The 21,053-nt window shown below is 36.8% G+C and overlaps 1 protein-coding gene across 1 annotated transcript in view; it reads left to right on the top strand.

Annotated features, from left to right (window-relative positions):
* Positions 1-21,053, top strand: part of FRK (fyn related Src family tyrosine kinase) — a 114,094-nt gene that overhangs the window by 59,111 nt on the left and 33,930 nt on the right. The window lies entirely within an intron of this gene.

Raw genomic sequence — 21,053 nt, 5'->3', positions numbered from 1 at the left:
TCTAGACCTGTCATTTGTGTTATCATCCCCTGTAAACACATATTATTCTGTTTCTCCAATTAGATGTGAACCTTGTGGAGGGAAAGGCTTTGCTTCCCTATATTCCTATTGCCCTGCAACAAATGCCGATTAAACATGATGCCCATTTACCTCATTGCGTCTGCCTGACTCACCGAGCTGGAAATCAGGGCAGCCATCATGATGCCACATGAAAGCAGGCTGTAATTCCACGTGTATTGGGAACTTTGATTTGACCTGAACTCTAGCCAGGCTGTGTGTATTTGGTACACATTATCCTTTTCCACACCTGGTAGTTCCAAATATCAGGGCAGATGGGTTGGACCTGGAGAGAATCAGGGGCAGTGGTTTTGAGGCAGGTGTTGCAGAGTTTCCATACTTCAGGTCCTGACTATGCTGACACTGAGTCAATGTGGTACTCCAGAACCACATGGATTCAACTTCACTACTACCTAATTCCACGGATAAGAGGTTAGAGAATGCTAGTTCTTATGCTCATTCTTGAAATATGATTGTGTGTGATGTGTCAATTACCCCCCCTTTTTTTTTTGAGACGGAGTGTCACTCTGTCGCCAGGCTGGAGTGCAGTAGCACGATCTCGGCTCACTGCAACCTCCACCTCCCGGGTTCAAATGATTCTTCTGCATCAGGCTCCCAAATAGCTGAGACTACAGGCACGCGCCACTACACCCAGCTAATTTTTATATTTTTAGTTGGGACGCGGGTTTCACCATGTTGGCCACGATGGTCTCGATCTCTTGACCTCGTGATCCACCCCCCTCGGCCTCCCAAAGTGCTGGGATTTCAGGTGTGAGTCACCATGCCTGGCCTGTCACTTACCTTTTAAATGTTGTTTATACCCAAGATGATAATCAAAATATCTAATGACTGATATGGGATAGGCATTAGCCACTCAGAACAGATGTTCCACCAGGCTGGGACTTCACACCAGTCCACATCTGTATATCCAAGTGATGTAAGTGAATATCTCATATAGCATTTTTTTCTCATTATGAAAGAAACATAAAAAATTTTTCTATAAGCAAACAGCTTAAAGAAGAAGAATCTAGAATAAGACTTTCTAAAGATGCATTTTAAATATCGAAATGCTTTTCCTGGCAGGATTTTTAAAAATTCTTGACCTCTAAGTATATTTTTATGGACATATACTTATACATACATACTCAGACCCCTATACACAGAAAACCAAATTTTTGTTTTGAAAAATAGTGTTCTGAAAATGAATTTTCAGAGAGATTCTGCATCAAACATTAGCTTGTAAATAATGAAATACATGTGTGTGTTTTGTAAACAAAACTGAGCAAAAAGGAATTTGAAAGAAAGAGACTTTATTCCAGTGAAGTTTGCAGACCCAGAAGATGCAGCCTTCTGTGTAAAACAAAGGTGCATTCCAGATAACAAAGGGAGGATTATGGTTTCATAAAAAAGTTACCACCCAGGTTCCCAGTCAGGTTCATTTATGCAAATGAGGGATTAAAACTTGCTTAGTTCTGAGTGGTTAATACAGCTGACCCTTGATTGATTGTTAAAGTTGAGTCCTGATTGGTTGATACAGCTGAGTCCTGATTGGCCAAGGCAGGTAAGTTCTGAAAGTCCCAAAGTTAAAGACGTGTGGATTTTCAGGAAACTCAGAGTATGTGTGTGACCTCTATCAGCAAATGGACCCTTGGTTCTATTTTAAATTTAGGACCAGTTAGCCACTTGGGATCCATCTTGAAGGACTGACTCTTTCAGGTTAACTTTTGTTAATAGTGTATATATCTATAAATCTATGTATATATAGATAAATATACACACATATGTATACACACATATGTATATACATACTTGTGAACATGCATGTATGTGTATAACATGGATCCAGGCTCCATTTTTCTTTTCTTTTTTTTTTCAGACAGAGTCTCGCTCTGTCACCCAGGCTGGAGTGCAGTGGCGCCTTGTCGGCTCACTGCAACCTCCGACTCCTGGGTTCAAGCAGTTCTCCTGCCTCAGCCTCCCCAGTAGCTGGGAATACAGACATATGCCACCACATCAGGCTAATTTTTGTATTTTTAGTAGGGACGGGGTTTCACCGTATTAGCCAGGATGGTCTCAATCTTCTGACCTCGTGACCCACCCTCCCTGGCCTCCCAAAGTGCTGGGATTAGAGGCATGAGCCACCACGCCCGACCCAAGCTTCATATTTCTTATTTCTGTCTTGCAGTATCTTGTGAACATTTTTGCATGCCCTTTAATATTCTTCTACCCTATTACTTTTAGAAGTTGCATGGGTATATCATCATTTATTTGACTTATTTTATATTTCATACATTTTAATTATTTTGCTGCTATAAAATATGATACGGTGGATATCCTTACAGATAAATATTTGAATATTTGAATATTTTCGTGGTAATATATTCAGAGGAGGAAAAATCTTTTTGAAATCTTTATGCTTAATAAGAAGACTTATAAGAGAATTCCTTGTTTAAATACATCCCTGTTTGTTTATTTGTCTTTGGCAATACGTATCAAATTAGGTGGCAGTTATTTAGTCAAAAGCTAGATCAAATGTTTTTAGATTAGCATTAAAAATACAGAAGAATGAGGCTGGGTGTGGTGGCTCATGCCTGTAATCCCAGCACTTTGGGAGGCTGAGATGGGTGGATCACTTTAGGCTAGGAGTTCGAGACTAGCCTGGCCAATATGGTGAAACCCTGTCTCTACCAAAAATACAAAAATTAATGGAGAATGGTGGTGCACACCTGTAATCCCAGCTACTAGGGAGGCTGAGGCATGAGAATTGCTTGAACCTGGGAGGTGGAGATTGCAATGAGCAGAGGCCATGCGATTGTACTTCATCCTGGGTGACAGAGTGAGATTCTGTCTCAAAAAACAAACAAACAACAACAAAAAAGAATGATACTTTCATGAGGAAAACAAACTCAAAGCAGAATTACCTGAATTATGTCTTTGAATAATGCCCAGGCTACAGTGACTGTTCAGAATACTCTCTAAGTAGAATATTATGGAACAAAACAGCTTTATAGGCTTAGAACAAAATTACAAGGATATTGGCTGTTATGTGCTGTGAATACTCTAGAGCTTGCTTATGGATTTAGGAAGCTCTGCAGGCCTTGCTTAGAAACCAGCATATCATTATAAGTTTCTTTTCAATGAAGTCAAACAATTTAGTATTTTAAACAAATTATCTGATTGCTGTGTATTCACTGGGGGACAAAGTAAATGCATACCATTATGATCTACTGAAAGGAAATTTTTCTTATTAGCCAGAGGGAAGTCTTTACAGGAGAAAAATGGAAAGAAAAAGGGCTTTCAATATATCCACATTAAAACAAACAAACAACCCAATTGCTGACTGCTGATTATCAGTAAGGATCTTCAGATATACCACTCAGATTTATTTCTTAGTGCGATTGTCTTCTTAATCAGTTTGAATTGATGGTCTTCAATTTTGCTGACTGCTTTGCTGCTAAAGGAAGGCAAATAATATCCCTTTTCTATCTCTTTCTTTCCCACGTGGGTTTCCTTAGAAGTATTGTCTTTATTCCTTGAGCAACAATGGCTTGGAGCTGTCAGAGAAGAGCTTCATGAGGGTGCATGATTTATTGATGCTGAGTGGGCTGAGAAGTAGCAGCCCAAGGTTGGGTGGGTGCTAATTGGGTTGTTGTGATCCCTGCATGGCTGTCTGCTCTTGTGAGGTCTGAGTAGATCTGAAAAGAGAGTTAGGGCCATGACACCTCTCATAACGCAAGACACTAATTAGCTGTGAATTACAGCAGCGCTTTTGGATATTACATATTATATGTGGTAGCCAGAGAATCTGTCTTCATTAGATGCATGACAGGTAGTTTTAGTGACCCTACTCTTATTTGTCATTGGCAGTGAATTGTTTTTCTGATGAAAAATACCAAATTCTAACTGCATGTCAACTGGTTTGGCTATTTCTTGACTTCAATCAATTACTTTAAAGGAAACTATTATTGTTACTACCATTAATATTAATTTGCTGGTTGGTATCCTATAAGCAATAGTATTATTCATTGTTTAACGTACACTTTAAAGAAAATGCACTTTATGGTCTAAAATTGAGCTGAGTTTTTCAGAGGAGATTCTGCATTGAATACTGTGATTTTACTTGAGGCAACTATGCACGTAAAAGCCTACAGAGTACTAGAGCTTTCAGATTTTTCATCAGTGAAACCCATTCAGCACCAAGTAATAATATATTGAAGATAATTGAAAAATGACTACATTGAGGACATAAGGGAAAAGAGCTCATTAATAATATTCAGGGTGATGCATCTAGGAGCTGACATTTACTTATACCTTTGTTTATTTCTTCAATGGCGTTCAGTATGCCCACTGTGTGCCAGGCCCTCTGGTAAGTGAAAGGCAGCCAAGACCAGCAAGGCACAGTCCCTGAACTCAGTCTAGAGAAGAATTACAATACAGTTATTTTGTTGTGAGACAAAAGAGGGCAGGGGCCAAGTCTCTGAGGGAAGTCAGGGAAGGTATCAATTTGTGTTATAAGGCGGCTGTGTATAAATGATTATTTCTGGCAAAGACAAATGCACAGAGTTGTGAGTTTTGCTGGTGTTTTGTGGAGTAGTTGGAAGTGTGGCGGACTGTGCAGGTGTGTGGGTGCATGTAGGGAGTGGATGAAGGCGAGGAGGAATGGTAGAAAGTAAGCGTGGAAAGGAAAGTTGGGGCTAGACTGTTCACAACCTTATATATCACTCTGAGGAATTTGGACCTTGTTCTACAGAGCAAAGTTTTAGGCAGAAAGTAATTGGTGTCATCTGTCTGTTGGATATTGCCTTTAATGTCGAAAATGGATGAGAGATTTATAGGCAATAGCCTGTCGGGAAATGAGAGGAACACACACAGTGGAATCACTAGTTGCTGTTTGAAATTATAGGTGCAAGATGAGCAGAGTCCGTCAGCATTCTGAAGAGAGAAGCAACCGACCCCAAGCTCAGCTGGCTGCACTGTCTCTGCTGTAGCAGAGGGTACCCCCAGAAGCATAGGGCCCCTCTGTTGCTCTTTATTTTTTATGGGCAAGTATGGGAGTCGCCCAAGGACTGGGGATAAAGACTGCTTTGGTGCTAAGCAGTCTGAGTTTAGTTATCAGTTATTTGCAAAGCTCTTTGGAAAGCCCAGCACCTATGAGCTTCAAGTGCTGTGGGAAATGGCAGCTCTTTTTGCTCAGAAGAGGAAATCACTTGGCCTGTGGGAAACAGAGTTCAGGTGCAGTCCCTCTGGGGTGACAGTGGGACAGGCCTAGTGAACCCTTTGCTTTGCAATCCAGAAAGAGTTCCCAGGGTTCTTTTCTACAGTCTCCTTTCTCTATAAATGAGAGCCTGAACCAGGACAGAGTTATGAGGAATGAAGAGAAAAGAATAGAGGTGAGAAATATCTAGAAGATAAATCGGACAGGAACTGGTGACTAATCAGAAATGGGGCCAAAATAAGAGAGAATGAGATTCTAGAATGGATGTCAAATCTCTGATATGAGGGACTGGGGGATGGTGGTGGCTTTGGCCAAATGAGGTATTTAGGAGGGGATGATTTACAGAGAGAGGGGAGGGAACCAAGGGAAATAATCTCAGAGGTGCTTGAGACACATATGAGTGAACATACAAGTAGCCATTCTCTTTTTTTTGTTTGTTCGTTTTTGGTGAGGGAGACTTGTTTGTACTGATTTTGAGCAGAGTACTTTCTATGATAAAATTTCCTCACAGTGAACTCGGAGTTCCCATGGAGTGTGCAGGACTTTTATAATAGAAGTTTGTGATCACTGTGAAGTCAGTTCTTGAGAATATAATAGGCCTCTCTAGTGACATAATTTAATTGAAAAATAAGCATATTAGAATTTTTAGAACCAAATAAATGTTTTGCTCTTCAAAGTAATTGATTACCGTTGTTCAAAATATTGCACAAATGGTAGAATTGCCTTTTTAGAAAGACCACTGCTTTATGTGATAATTATTTGATATCCCTTAGCTGGGGTAATTATGTGTTCATTAAGGGCAGCTTTGATACTTGGAAGTAGGCAGAATAATCCAAAGCAACTTTCTGAATAATATAGATGATTAACTTGAATGATACTGTGGACTTGTAACTTTGTAAGTATTTCTGCATGCCTTGTGATTAATTCTAAAGGCAATTCAAAAAGTAATGAGAACAGTAACAGCTTCCTTAGGAAAATTGTGTCTCCTTTCCTGTGGACCTTGTATATCCTTCATGTTGAACTTACAAATTAAAAGACTCATTTAAATTTGAGAGGCTTTTTCACTGTAGGTAAAAGTGTGCATCTCAAACTAGATTTTAAACTCCTTGAGTAGAAGAACACATTTTTATTGCTTCTATTTCATGTTTCTTCTCTATCTTCATAGTTTACAGTAGAGTTGTGTAAAATCAGTAGCCACAGAAACATCTCTTTACATTGTAGTCTACAAGGCGCAGAGATAATCAAGGTCATTGTCACTGCCTTAAACCTTAGAAGTCTAGGCCATGTAAGATCACAAATAATCCTCCTATCTGTTGTGTTTCAGACTTATTTTAGAAAGACAATTTCACACCTTGACAGGTCAGTTTCTTCCAGGTAATAAGACTTTTGTAGAGGAAACACACTCAGAAAGACATATCACTTGTTAGTGTGACCTTCTATGTCTCTGCCAGGCACAGAGTTCAGTCCCAAACTCACTTTATACAGACTCTTCAGCTACCACGATTCCATTCAAACTTTTGAGATCTTCAGAGTCATTCTAATGTGACTCAGTCCAATCACAAAATGTTCTAAATTTCATCATCACTTGCTTGAGCCATTCATTCATTCTTCATTTAAAATTAATGCGAACATTATGGCCACTAGTGTTTGTCAGCAATTCTATTACCATTAACTACAGATGTAAATACAATTGTATGTCCCAAGTAGAGACACGTATTAAATGACTGGAAAAAAAAAAAATATTGCTGCTTGAATTTATGTACTGAAACTTCTATGGATTCTGGGAGCATTTTGATATTGGTTAAAGATGTTTTGCTTTTTAAAAAGTGCACATGCTGCAGAAAGAGAATGTTATGTTAATAACTCCAGTATCTCATATAAAATGTATTAAATTTTAAACATGTTGGTGCCATCTTAGAAAATGCCTTTTAATTAAAGTCATAATTTAGTTGTGTTCAGCTTAATTGCAAATATCATTGCCTATAATTGCAAGTGACTTTTTCTGTGAGTTATGGTATGTACTGCCTTTTCTTAACATTACTAGTGATAATGTTTTAAATACTCTATAAAGTTAAATTAACATTTTATTATGTGCACATATATCTGTGTTTGCATCTGTATACACACATATACACTCAGATCCACAGGCAAAGAACCGTTTTCTCTAGGGCACTGGTTCATGAAGAAATCTTATATCTTACTGAAAATTCAAAACTAACATCTCTAGAAATATCTTTATAAGGCTTCTTTTCTTTTTTTTTTTTTTTTCGCTCTTTTGCTTGTCTGTGAACCCCTCATATTGGCTTGTCTAAATTTTCTTTTCTTGTTTTGCTTACTTTGGTTTGTTAAAAAGACTTTTTTGTGTTGATATTTTGAGCAATTTGGAGGAAAACATAACAAAGAAATAATACCTATTAATACTCTTTGGATGCTGCTTTATAATAATCCATTTCATATATTAAATAAATAAGTAGGAAGTTGATAAGTCATGCGAGAAATTGCTATCTTTTTGTAATTCATGATATATTCTACCCCCTTGATTTTTTGATTTTATTAACAGCTAAAGTAAATTGACCCTTTATTTACATTTTGTACTTTTAGATTAAGATGGTGGCTGGAGTTAGCATCCTCTTACTTCGTATTCAACTATTCAAAACATACATAAGAGATGCAGAATCATAGTAGCTCTATGAACTAAGTCTATCGACCAATGGTTTGTTAGAATCTGGGTAGATATTCTCACACCTTCAGTGTGAATGTAGGTTGAGATGTTAAGTGACTGGAATAGACTTTGACCTATGCATCAGATCAGTGCTAATCAAGTTGAAGATAGGAGGATGCTTTCACTCATGCTCTGTTTTAGAGAGGCAAGATGTGCAGTTAGCAGAAAACCTGGCAGCTTCTGCCCTGGTAAGTGGAACAAATTCAATGATCTGACCCTTCCTTGGGCACCATGTAGCTCCTTTCGTTTCTATTTACAGATTTGTTATCTGGTGAGGGCTCTCTTCCTGGTTTGCAGGTGGCCACCTTCTTATTGTATCCTCACACGGCAGAGACAGAGAGAGGGCTTTGGTCTCTTTTTCTTCCTATAAAGGCATTAATCCCATTATGGAGGCTCCACCCCTAATGATCTCATTTAAATTTAATCGCCTCCCAAAGTCTTCACCTCGAAACACCATCACATTGAGATTTAAGGCTTCAGTATATAAATTTTGAGCAAGGAGCAAGGGACACAATTGCAATTGCAGGTCGTAACATTTGCAAAGTATTAAATTCTGTTTCTTTTTTTTTTTTTTTTTTTTTGAGACGGAGTCTCGCCCTGTTGCCCAGGCTGGAGTGCAGTGGCGCGATCTCGACTCACTCCAAGTTCCGCCTCCCAGGTTCACGCCATTCTCTTGCCTTAGCCTCCCGAGTAGCTGGACTACAGGTGCCTACCACCACACCCGGCTAATTTTTTGTATTTTTTTTTTTAGTAGAGATGGGGTTTCACCCTGTTAGCCAAGATAGTCTCGATTTCCTGACCTCGTGATCTACCCGCCTCGGCCTCCTAAAGTGCTGGGATTACAGGCGTGAGCCACCGCGCCTGGCCTAAATTCTGTTTCTTATTGTCAGTGGCCATGCCTGTAAAGTAGGGGAAGATCCACTCTTTTTTGGGCAAAATCATCGGGATTGAATATTTGTTAGACATTGCTAGTATGTTTAGAGACTTAATGCATTTGCAGCCCTGCTGTGTATGAGTTAACAGAGGAAAGTGTAGACTCATCCAAATGCATAGCGAGGAGGACAGGTGCATGTTTTTCTAAGTACCAGGTTTCTTTTTATTCAAAGATGAGTATAATGACAAAAACAAAAACAAAAAAAACAAAAAAAAAAACAAAAAAAAAAGTCGTGAGATCCTGGATACCCAATAACAGAATTTCCCAACTTATCTTCTAGGACCCCAATTCTTTGATAAGCCAACAGTGTTTCATTGGAAAGAGGGTTCAGCAGTTAAGTGCACTTGAAGGTATCCCGTGTTACATTATCTCTGCTTTGACTTGACAAAGCATATTAAAGTCTCTGATAAGTCTTATGACAAAGAAATAGAACTTTTTCAACCCTGAATATCTCAGACTACTTGGTTATAGAACCGTTAAGTTTTCTATAAAACATTTTTTGGGAAAAAGAGTACTATAAGAGATGATAATAATGTGAAGATAGACAGAAAACTCCTACATTTGGGATATAATTCACTGAAAGGAACAGTAGATAAGCTTTGAAATCATTTGATTTGAAATCTCAAAATACAAGAAAGCACAAGTTCTATGAAATTAAGCATAAAAAGCAGCATAAAAAGGCAATTGATGAGAGATATCACTTAGTGATAATAAAAAGCATACTTAAGATGCTCTTTGGGGAAAAAGAATAACAGATTAAAGTTTGTGAGGACAGACGATGCACAAAGAGAAGACATTTCTTTGAAATTTATTAGAATAATTAAATGCAAGCAATAGTTAAATATGTGGCATAAGAAAGTTTTCCTGAGTTCTTTTTTATTTTTCAAGAAAGCATGCTTACATTTGCCCTTAATTTTTTTTATTTGTATAAATTATGGGGTACAAATATAGTTTTGTTACATGAATATATTGTGTAGTGGTGAAGTCAGGCCGAGCCCTCTTTTATATTAATATTTAAATTTGTGTTGACAGATTGAAAATATGCACAGTATTTCAAGCAAAATAAGTGGAAATATTTATACCTAGGGTATCTTTTCAAGATATTATAATACCAAGGAAAAATGAAAAAAATTCTGTGAATAACCAGGGAAAAATAAGTTAATCACAAAAGAATGAAAATTGAATTGACTTCAGAATTCTTCACAGCATTAAATACCAAAACATAATACAAACATATAAAATCTTTCCTATTTTTCTCATAACTTATTTAAAAAGTTGATAAGTATACATTCTGCCTGACTGTGGATAAAGTTGATAACTGCATACTTCCTCCTAAAATTACTAAATGTTAACACTTTGTGACATTTACTTTCTCCCTCTCTCTCCTTTATTTGTATATCTACATACATCTATGTATAGGTTGCAGATATCATGTCACCTCAACTTTAAAAACTTTAGCATTAGTATTTATGTCCTATGAATAAAGACACTCTCCTACATTTTTACACTAACATTATTAAACCTAGAACATTTCAGACGGATTTAACAATATTATCTATTATAGAGTTCATACTCAAATCTCTCCAAATGTCCTTTCTGGTTCTCTATTTATTTGCTTTTTGATATAATAGATAGAAGTTTGTGCATTGCTTTGGTTACTGTATCTCATTCTGTTTTATTTAGAGGAGTCAAAAGCCTCCAATAGCTCTCCTTTACAAACCTCATACATTCCTATTTACCTTGACATTTAAGCTGTTCATAGCCTTGCTAAAAGCCATTTCTTGCCTAATCGTTTGTATTACTTTAAGTCAAATTATGCTATGCTATGACATAAGCTATTGCATGATTAAGACTTGCACTTCCCATCTTCTAAACCTTTCTCTTTACTTTCTTTGAGCAAGGTACTCAAGACATAGCATGGTGTTTTGCATGTTGAAGAGTTTTTCTGACAACTGTTTTCTTATAAAGGTTGAATTGTTTTAATAAGAATAGTACTGGTTTTTTTTTTCCTGGCCTCAATTTGTCTTTATATAGAAAAGACATTTTCAAAAACATTTGGAGAAACACTTTGAACTATTTTTAACCATTCATTTAATCATTGATTCATACATTTACTCATTTATCATAGAACTTTCATTTGTGTTTACAATGTGACATAATTGTGTAAACAAATAAATAGCTCACACTATGACAAGCATAATAATCCAGTTATATGCAAAGTGATTTAAGACCCAGAAAAGAGAACAATTACTTCTTTTGAAGGAATTAATAAGGGAGGGCATTACAGGAGATGAGACAACAAACGCCACTGTACTTAGTAGAGAGTACAAGCAAATGGAAAATAGTGGCACATAATTTGTTTTTCTGTTAAGACAATGTTTATTATTAAGAACCTTTCTTACTCTGAAATAGCAAAGGATGAATGAAATGAAAAAGTTATTTCTTTGAAAGGGTAAACAAAATAGATAGACTATTAGCTAGGTTAACTAAAAGAAAGAAACAAAAAGAGAGAGAGAGAAGATTCAAAGAAGCACAGTTGGAAATGATAAAGTGACATCATGACTGGGAAATAAATTTTTTGGGAAATAAAATTCCCAAAATAGACCAATAATGCATACTGAAACTGAATCAGTAATAAAAAAATCTACCACCAACAACAAAAAAGACCAGGACTGGACAGATTCACAGCTAAGCTATACCAGACATACAAAGAAGAGCTGGTATCAATCTTACTGAAACTATTCAAAAAAATTGAGGAGGAGGGATTCCTCTCTAACTCATTCTACAAAATCATTATCATCCTGATACCAAAATCTGGCAAGGATAAGAAAAGAAAACTGTAGGCTAATATCCCTGATGAACATGGAAACAAAAATCCTCAACAAAATACTAGCAAACTGAATTCAACAGTATACCAAAAAGATAATTCATCATGATCAAGTGGGTTTTATTTCAGGAATAAATGGAGGATGATTCAACATAAGCAAACTGATCAATATAATTCACCACATAAACAGAATTAAAAACAAAAATTATGCGACCATCTCAATAGATGCAGGAAAAACATTCAATAAAATCCAACATCCCTTCATAATAAAAACTCTGAACAAACTATGCATCAAAGGAACATAACTCAAAATAATAAGAGCCTTAGATGATAAACCCACAGCCAACATCATACTGAATGGGAAAAAGTTGAAAGCATTCTTTCTAAGAACTGGAACAAAACAAGGATGTCCACTCTCACCACTCCTATTCAATATAGTACTGGAAATTGTAGCCAGAGTAATTAGACAAGAAAAATAAATACAAGTCATTTAAATTGGAAAAGTGGAATTCAAATTTTCTCTCTTCACCAATGACGTGATCTTACACCTAGAAAACCTGAAAGATTTTTCCAAAAGACTCCTAGACTTGATAAATAACTTCAGTAAAGTTTCCAGATATAAAATTAGCATATAAAAATCAGTTGCATTTTTATACACAAACAGCACTCAACCTGAGAACCAATCAAGAATTCAATCTTATTTGGAATAGCCACAACAAAGGTAAAATACTCAGGAATGCATTTAACCAAGATGGTGAAAGACTTCTACAAGGACAGCTATAAAACACTGATGAAAGAAACTGTAGATGACACAAACAAATGGAAAAACATCCCATGCTCATGGATAGGAAGAATAATATCATTAAAATAACTATACTGCCTAAGGCAATCTACAAATTCAATGCAGTTTCTGTCAAATTATCAATGTCATATTTCACAGAATTAGAAAAAAAATTCTAAAATTCACATGGCACCAAAAAAGAGCACAAATAGCCAAAGCAATTCTAAGCAAAAGGAACAAAGTTGGAGGCATTACATTACCCAACTTCATGCTATATTACAAGGCTATAATAAGTACAACAGAATGGTAATGGTACAAAAGTAGGCACATGGATCAATAGAACAGAATAGATAACCCAAGAATAAAGCCACATAGCCAAAACCAACTGATCTTCAACAAAAGTTGACAAATTCAACAATAAGAAAAGGACACCCTATGCAATATATTGTGCTGGGAAAATTGTGTAGCCATATGCAGAAGAATAAAACTGGACCCCTCTCTCTACATACAAAAATTAAACCAAAGTGTATTAAAGACTTAAATGTGATACTTGAACCTATAAAAATCCTAGAGGAAAACCTAGGAAAAACTCTTTCAGCCATTGACCTAGGCAAATGATTTATGATTAAGATCTCAAAAGCAAATGCAGCACAAACAAAAATAGACAAATGGGACTTAATTAAACTAAAGAGCTTCTGCACAGCAAAAGAAGCAATCAACAGAGTAAACAGGCAACCTGTTTACTCCCAACCCTACAGAATGGGAGAAATATTTTCTAATTATGCATTCAACAAAAGACTAATGTCCAGAATCTATAAAGAACTCAAACCAATCAACAAGAAAATAACAACTCCATTAAAAAGTATGTAGAGGACAGGAGCAGACATTCCTCAAAAGACACAGAAGCAACCAACAAACATATGAAAAAATACTCAACATTGCTAATCCTTAGAGAAATGAAATTTAAAACCATAATGCAATACCATCCCACACCATTCAGAATGGCTACTATTAAAACATCAAGAAATAACAGATATTGGTGAGGATGCAGAGAAAAGGGAATGCTTGTGCACTGGTAGTGGGAATGTAAATTAGTACAACTCCTATGGAAAACAGTGTGGACATTTCTCAAAGAACTGAAAATAGACCTGCCATTTGACTGAGCAATCCCACTACTGGGTATTTACACAAAGTGAAAGAAACGGTTATCCCAAAAAGACACCTGCACCTGTATGCTTATTTGCAGCAGAATGCACAATAGCAAGGTCATGTGGTATCAACATAAGTGTCAATCAATGGTTGATTGAATAAAGAAAATGTGGTATGTATATACCATGGAATACTATACTAAGAAAGAATGAAATCATGTTCTCTGCAGCAACATGGATGGAACTGGAGGGCATTATCCTTAGAGAAATAACTTAAAAACAGAAAACCAATTATTACATGTTCTCACTTACAAATGGAAGCTAAACAATGGGTACCTGAACATAAAAATGGAAATAATAGACCCTGGGGACTCAAGAAAGGGGTAGGATGGGAAGGGAGTGAGGGTTTAGAAATGTATCTATTAGGTACAAAGCTTACTATTTGGGTGATGGGTTCACTAGGAGCCCAAACTTCACCATTATGCAATGTATCAATATAACAAACCTGCATATGTACCCCCTGAATCTAAAATAAAATAGATTAATAAAAGATTTGGGAACTGTTTTCTGTGATGCACTTTTGAACCATTTAGGAAATAAAATGGAGATCTGTACATTGTTAGTCTATTACCACCATTATGCTTGAATAACTAACAAAAGTACTGGATTGTATATATTATCAACGTGGCCATGATAAATCCAATATGGATAGTTTTTGTGGATAGCTGGAAAGTGCCAGAACTGAGATTGACTGGTCTCTCTGCTTCTCAGGCCTAGATATCATGTAGACATAATGATCTCAAACTGAAAAAAAGGGGAAGAATTTTAAAAATTGAGCGGTGGAAGACAGAGGGAGATGAAGAGATTCTTTGCTTCCTTCTGTCTGAAGAACGTTTGAGAAGAACTGGTGTTGGGTTTTGGATTGAACAGGAAATTAAAAGTCTTTGACCCTGGTGATGAAAGTCGGTCAGAAAAAGGGCGTCCAGTTCTTCTTTCTTTCCACTGGGCTTAAGAAATTAAGTCCAGTTTGTATTTCAGGTAAATAACAAATAAATAAATGCTTGAACCGTAAGGCTGCCTGATTCTTAAATAAGGTATGTAAGAAATTTATTTTTGTTATTCCAAGTGGCAAAAATATCTTATTGAAAAAATATTGTGAAATGAAGTCCAAGTAGCATATTACATATACAAACAGGGACACTGTGATGTTGAGTGCTACTCAACTCTTCCCTCCATACTCTTGATTTACCTCTGTGGGCCACTGGAGGGCTTTCACTCAGACATGTGCTCCCTCTTGTGGCATATCAGAAATAACATGCCATCATGTAGACAAAACACAGAAGGTTTTTGTTAACTTTTTTTGTTTTTAGTTTTTATGACCCATTAATTCATAAAAAGAAGACTATCTGATTTTAGTTGAAGACAAATGTACAATTTAAAAGCATTTTTAGTAATTTATGCTATAAACGAACCACTTCCATATGGTAGCAGTTTTGCTTTATGAACGTCAAAAAATTGACCATAGCTTAATTTTTCTTAATGGTTTAGGCATCTAGTTTTTATATGGTGATAGTTATACAAAATGTGTTCATGATATAAAAATGAATGCAATAAACACAATCCAATTTAGTAAGTTATTATTTCTAATTTTAAACCATGTATCTAAAATGATATATGCACATTAGCTGCTTTAAAACTATTTATCAGCATCCTGTCAATCATGAAGTCATTTCTAATGCATTTTAGAAACATGCCTTGCATTATATTATTAGAAATTTGGCACAGGAACTGCAATCTGAGAAACTATTTTGTTGTCTTAAAAGCCTATGCATTGCAGGAATTTTATTTTCCTATTTGTTTCAGCAGAGCAGGGACTTTCTTTCAATCCCCTCTCCCTGCAGAGCTATCTCTTTACCACCTGCAGATGTTTGTAAAAAAGTTTTTGTGAAAAGTAATGTAAGTAGGAAGCACAAGCATAAAAGAAGGAAAAATAAGCAAAAATTATACTTTCATTTTTATGTAATTATAATGAACAGCACTTTCTATATATCTGTTGTATGTATAGTCTTGAACAAAGAGATGATCCATACCTTAAAGAACTTGTGATTCATTCACAAACCCATCCATTCATTCATCAAATATTTATTTAATGCCTACTAAGTACCAGTAAGTATTCAGAGGGCTGGACTAAATGGCCAGCGACAGAGTTCCTGCATTGTGAAGCATATGTTCTAATTGGCAATGGAGGGGAAATGCCAACTAAATGAAAAGAGGCACTCATATAGGAAAGATATAAATTTGTTGTGTTACTCTGGTTTTTATAAGATAAACTAACGGTCAAAAACAAGGAAAACACTTAATTTTATGTATATAATAATAATGAGTTAGAGTAGAAATGAGGATTGCTTTCTTATGTCTTCAATTTGTAAGAAATCTGAAAGCAGAATTTTATGCTAAGATTATCTTGGTTGGAAGGATAAGGTCATCAGAGCTCCAAATGGATTCTGCTATTTAGAGTATTGCAGTTTATGATAATGAACTCTGCAGCTGGGGTGCTTGGGTTTGGGTTCTTTCTATTACTAGAACTGTGACTTTAGGCAAGTCACTTAGCCTCTCCATTCCTCAGTTTCCTTTTCAGTAAAATGGAAATAAAAAATAGTACCTACCTCTTGGTGGTGGTGTTTGGATTAAATGAGTTAATGCATGAAAACTGCTTAGAACACAACCTGGCACATAGCGAGCAAAACAGTATTTGCTATTAGCGCTCAAGCCTGAGCAATAAAGAGCCTTCATAGAGCTTGTCCCATGATTGTAGCTTGGCATTCGCGGCCTATGAAGAGATTGAGATGATATGATAATTGCCTGTGGGGAGGAAGGAAGAAGGTACTGGGTTTGTTCTTTTCTTTCTGAAATTTGTGATGTAGCTTCAGCATTTTGTTTTGTTTGTTTGGATAATTTAGTTTGCAAAAAAATGAGAATTAGGCAAATTAATGGAGCTGCTATCAGGGGTAGAAGGGATGCCCACAGAGCAGAATCCCAGTGTCAACACACATTACTCCATGTATAACCCACCACACTTCCCTGGATGTGCCTTGTCACAATGATGAGTCTCTAGAATTTTCAGATTTCATCTAAATGTTTGTGGTTCAGTTTTCTCTCTCAGAAAGTAGAGACCATAATTTTTCTCCCCCATGTTTGAATGTTATAACTTTATTTCTGTAAACTTTCTTGCTAGAATCTTAGAAGTAGAGAACTTGAACTGGAGAGATCACGTCATTAAAACACTTTTCATAACTGAAAGAATTAAAGGCTAGATAGAGTGTTACTCATCTGTGCTAACATGACTAGATGTGAGCAGATAGCTCTAAAACAGGATTTGTTGATTTTTTAAAACATTATTCAGAAGTCACAGTGCTTTCTTTGAAATGTCCTGTATTAATCACTTTTGCCCGTAAATCTCAGTGGTTTAATCAAGCTATATGATGGCTGCTGGTTTGGTCATGGCTTGACTGGGCTCTGCCTAAGGTAGACAGGCCTATGATAACCTACATGTATCTTTCATTCTGGAAGTCAGGCTAAAGGAGCTGCTGCTATGTGAGTCATGGGTTTCTCATGGCGGAGAGCAGAAGACTAAGAAGAAGCAAACCAAATTAGTTAAAGCTTCTGCAAAGACAGCCATCTGTCATGGTTGCCCCTACTCAGTTCACCAAAGCAAGTCATTTGGCCACATCCTGAGTAAGTGGGATGGAGAAGAATGTTGCATCTAATTGAGTCATGACAGAGGCTAGGAGAGAATGAATAATTAACCCCATGTTTCACATAAATAGTCCCAGACATAAATTTGTACACATGTTAATGGTATAAAAATAGCCTCAAATAACTCTTCCCCCCACCAAAAGGCAACATCACTATATTGAAAATTTGTCTACTATAAAATATATGTATAATATAAGCACTTAGCATTCTAATCAGAATGATTTTGCTGCTTGTTGGGAGAAGGTATTGATACTTTCCTCTTTATCTTTTTTCTGTATCTGAAAATCACTCCAGATTGGAAATCAGAAGCTGTGGGCATCCACTGCGTGAACCTCAGTTTCATCATCTATAAAATAGGTGTAGCATCAGTCCTGTCTACATTATTGGTTGATGAGAATAATATCTACAGAGTGCTTCCCTTGTGCTAGACACTGTCCTGAACATTTCTACATGTTTTAGCATATTTATGTGCAGTAGGTACTATTATTACCACTAATTTACAGTGGAAGAAACTGCGTCATGGAGTAGCTTGTCCAAGGTCACACAGCTAGAAAGTAAAGAATCTGAGGTTTATAGCCAGGCTATCTGACTCAAAACTTACATGGACATCCACTCCATTGTAAAATAAAAAAGAGTATGTGAAAATTCTTTGCAAACTCTAGCAAAGAAATATAAGATTGAGATCTCATTCATCATTCTTTTTACAAACAAACATTGTAGCATTTAAATATTTGAACACATTACTAAAAATTGTAGTTGCAGTGTTTTGCCCTCACCCCATCTCTATCCTTGTCTTATATCCTAGTCCCTGAAAAGAAAAGTAACCACCCAAAGAGAGCTTATGAAAGGGCCGGGCTTAGTAATGCCATTTGTGTGGGGTTTTGGAAACAACAGTAGTTACTATGCATGGAACACTCACCCTGATGTAGGTGTATTTATTATAATCTTCATCATGATCCTGCAGGGAGTATTCTTTTCAGCTTCACAGTGAGGAAACTGAGGCTTAGAGAAGATGAGTTAATTGATTTGCATGTAAGTAGCTGATCTCATTTCCAATCCAGCTGTCTGTGACACCACACTCAGGCTTTTCCCCACCATGCGCCTTTCAAGTACAAGGCTCAGGATGATGTCATTATAAACGTCAGATGGTATTCCACCCACAAGGATGCGCTTATTGAAGCTTTCTTGAATTGTGATAGAAAAATGCTCTGTGAGCTTCCAATGAAGATCTCTAAATTATCACCGAATCTGCACATCAAAACAAATTTGTTTCAAAAAGTAGGTCAGATTCATTCACTGAGCTTTAGTAAGTTCACAACAGAAGTGGATACTGATCATGTGATTCAAAGTCTAATTCAGAAGCTATTGGAGTTTTTTTGTTTTTTGTTTGTTTGTTTATATCTCCCCTTAGACTTTGTATGAATGGGAGAGGGAAACAGGTATAGAATATTTCAACTGAGATTTCAGGGAAAAAAAAAAAAAAGAGGAATAAACATCAAAACTCATGGAACAGGCCATGTTCTGCTTGGGACTTACTTCTGTAGATTCATTATTAGTGCATCCATTTGTTTATCTACTTATCCATCAAACATGTGCTGAGAACTTATTGAGCCAATAGGTTGCAGAGTACAGACATCAAACTATTTGGATTTCAGTCTCAGCTCTGTCACTTAATAGTTGAGTGGTCTTGAACAAACTGTTTAAGCCATCTCAATTTCACTTCCCCATATCAGGACTGATGTGAGAATTCACTGAGATAATGTATGTGAAGGTCTTGGCACCATGTTTGACATACAGTAAGAGTTCAATATATATTAGTCATGATGATGAGGAGAATGATAATGCTGATTTGAAAATTGCATGCTAAGTACTAGGATAATAAAGAAGACATGGTCTCTACAATCAAAGGACTCAAAGTCCAGTAGGAGAAGTACAGGGTAAATATATAAGCAGTGATGTGGAATGAATTCAATAACAGAGGTAGATACACAATGGATACTAAAGACGAAGTGAGCTACTCTGCTTGCTTACACCAGGTGGTTTAATAAAGGAGGAGATGCGTGAGCTGGGCCTTGAAAAATGAATTACCCTGTAATATGTAAATAGAATGATATTCTACTTTAACAGTTTGTGAAAATGCAAAGAGATAGAAAGCACCATAGTACATTCAGGGAGCAACAAATAAACATTTAAACCCTGAGGATAAGATGCAGTGGAGAATTCTGTTATGGGGTCTGAACTTTAGGCAGTAGGGAAACACTTGAAGAGCTTTAAAGGGGACAGTAACAAGGTCAGATTTGCATTTTAGAAAGATGATGTTGGTGACTGGAAGATGGACAGTGAGGCTGGAGACATGGAAAACAGACTATGAGCTACTGAAACACTCTAGGCAGAGAAACAGCAAGGTGGTGGTAGTGCAGAGGACAAATGGATAGAGTATAATGCCGAGTCAGAGGTAAGAAGGCAGGAAGAGAGGAATCCAGCTTTAATGTCTGGGTTTCAGAATAGTGGTGCCATTTACTGAGAGACAGGAGTCAAGATGGGGAGGACACTTGGGGCATAAGATAATGTGAACTGAAATTTTGGTTTGTATCTGTAAGACTAAGGAAAATGGAGTCATGGTATTAGATGGAGAAAAATACTATAAGAAGGTAATGTGCAATCTAGTGTCACACCCTTTAAGAGGTGTCGGTTGTGGAATAGACCTTATCCAAAGCATTATCATCATCTTGTTAAATAGTAGCTCCAAGGTTACTTGCTTTTGGAGCTGTGAGCAGTGCCTTGTGATAGCTGCCTAAAAGTACTTGCTGGTTGACAACAGAGGGAGACATGTAGGGATTAAGAGTGTGGGCTTCAGAGTCCCACTACCTGGTTCGAACCATAGCACTCATGGTTATTTGCTCTGTATCCTGGGAAAAATTACTTGATCACTTCATAAACTAGTTTTCCCCACTGTAAACTCAATCAGGTTGTTATGAGGATTGGACAAAATATTACATAAAAAAGCACTTAGCACAGTGCTTACTTAGGTCAGGTGCTCAATACAAATTCAATAATTTTTTTTTTTGCTTTTTTTGAGATAGAGTCTCACTCTATTGCCCGGGCTGGAGTGCAGTGTTGCAATCCTGGCTCGCTGCAACCTTCCCCTCCCATGTTCAAGCGATTCTTGTGCCTCAGCTCCCTAGTAGCTGGGATTAAAGGTGCATGCCACCATGCCAGGCTAAATTTTGTATTTTCAGTAGAGATGGGGTTTCACCATATTGGCTAGGCTGGTCTCATACTCCTGACCTCAAGTGATCCACCCACTTCAGCCTCCCAAAGTGCTGAGATTACAGGCATGAACCACCCCACCAGGCTTCAATTGCTTTTATTATTACTCATAAAGAATGCTATGTTTTGTACTGAAAGATGGAGCTGTTAGCCCACCTTTCATTGGAATGTGTACTTTGAACTGTTTTTCTAGCAATAGTGATGGATAGGACTGCGTAATTCACAGTTGTTCACCTGGTTCACCCCTGAATGAGTAAGGGTCATTAGGAAGATGATTAGCCAGCCTTCAATGTGCAGGCTGCAACTAAGGGGTGGTTTGTCTTTATGTGAAGTGTTTACTTGT

Source organism: Macaca fascicularis, chromosome 4, assembly GCF_037993035.2.
Source record: "Macaca fascicularis isolate 582-1 chromosome 4, T2T-MFA8v1.1".
NCBI classification, from domain to species: domain Eukaryota; kingdom Metazoa; phylum Chordata; class Mammalia; order Primates; family Cercopithecidae; genus Macaca; species Macaca fascicularis.
The sequence above is the reverse complement of the archived record's forward strand: the minus strand, read 5'-3'. Positions and strand labels throughout refer to the sequence as shown.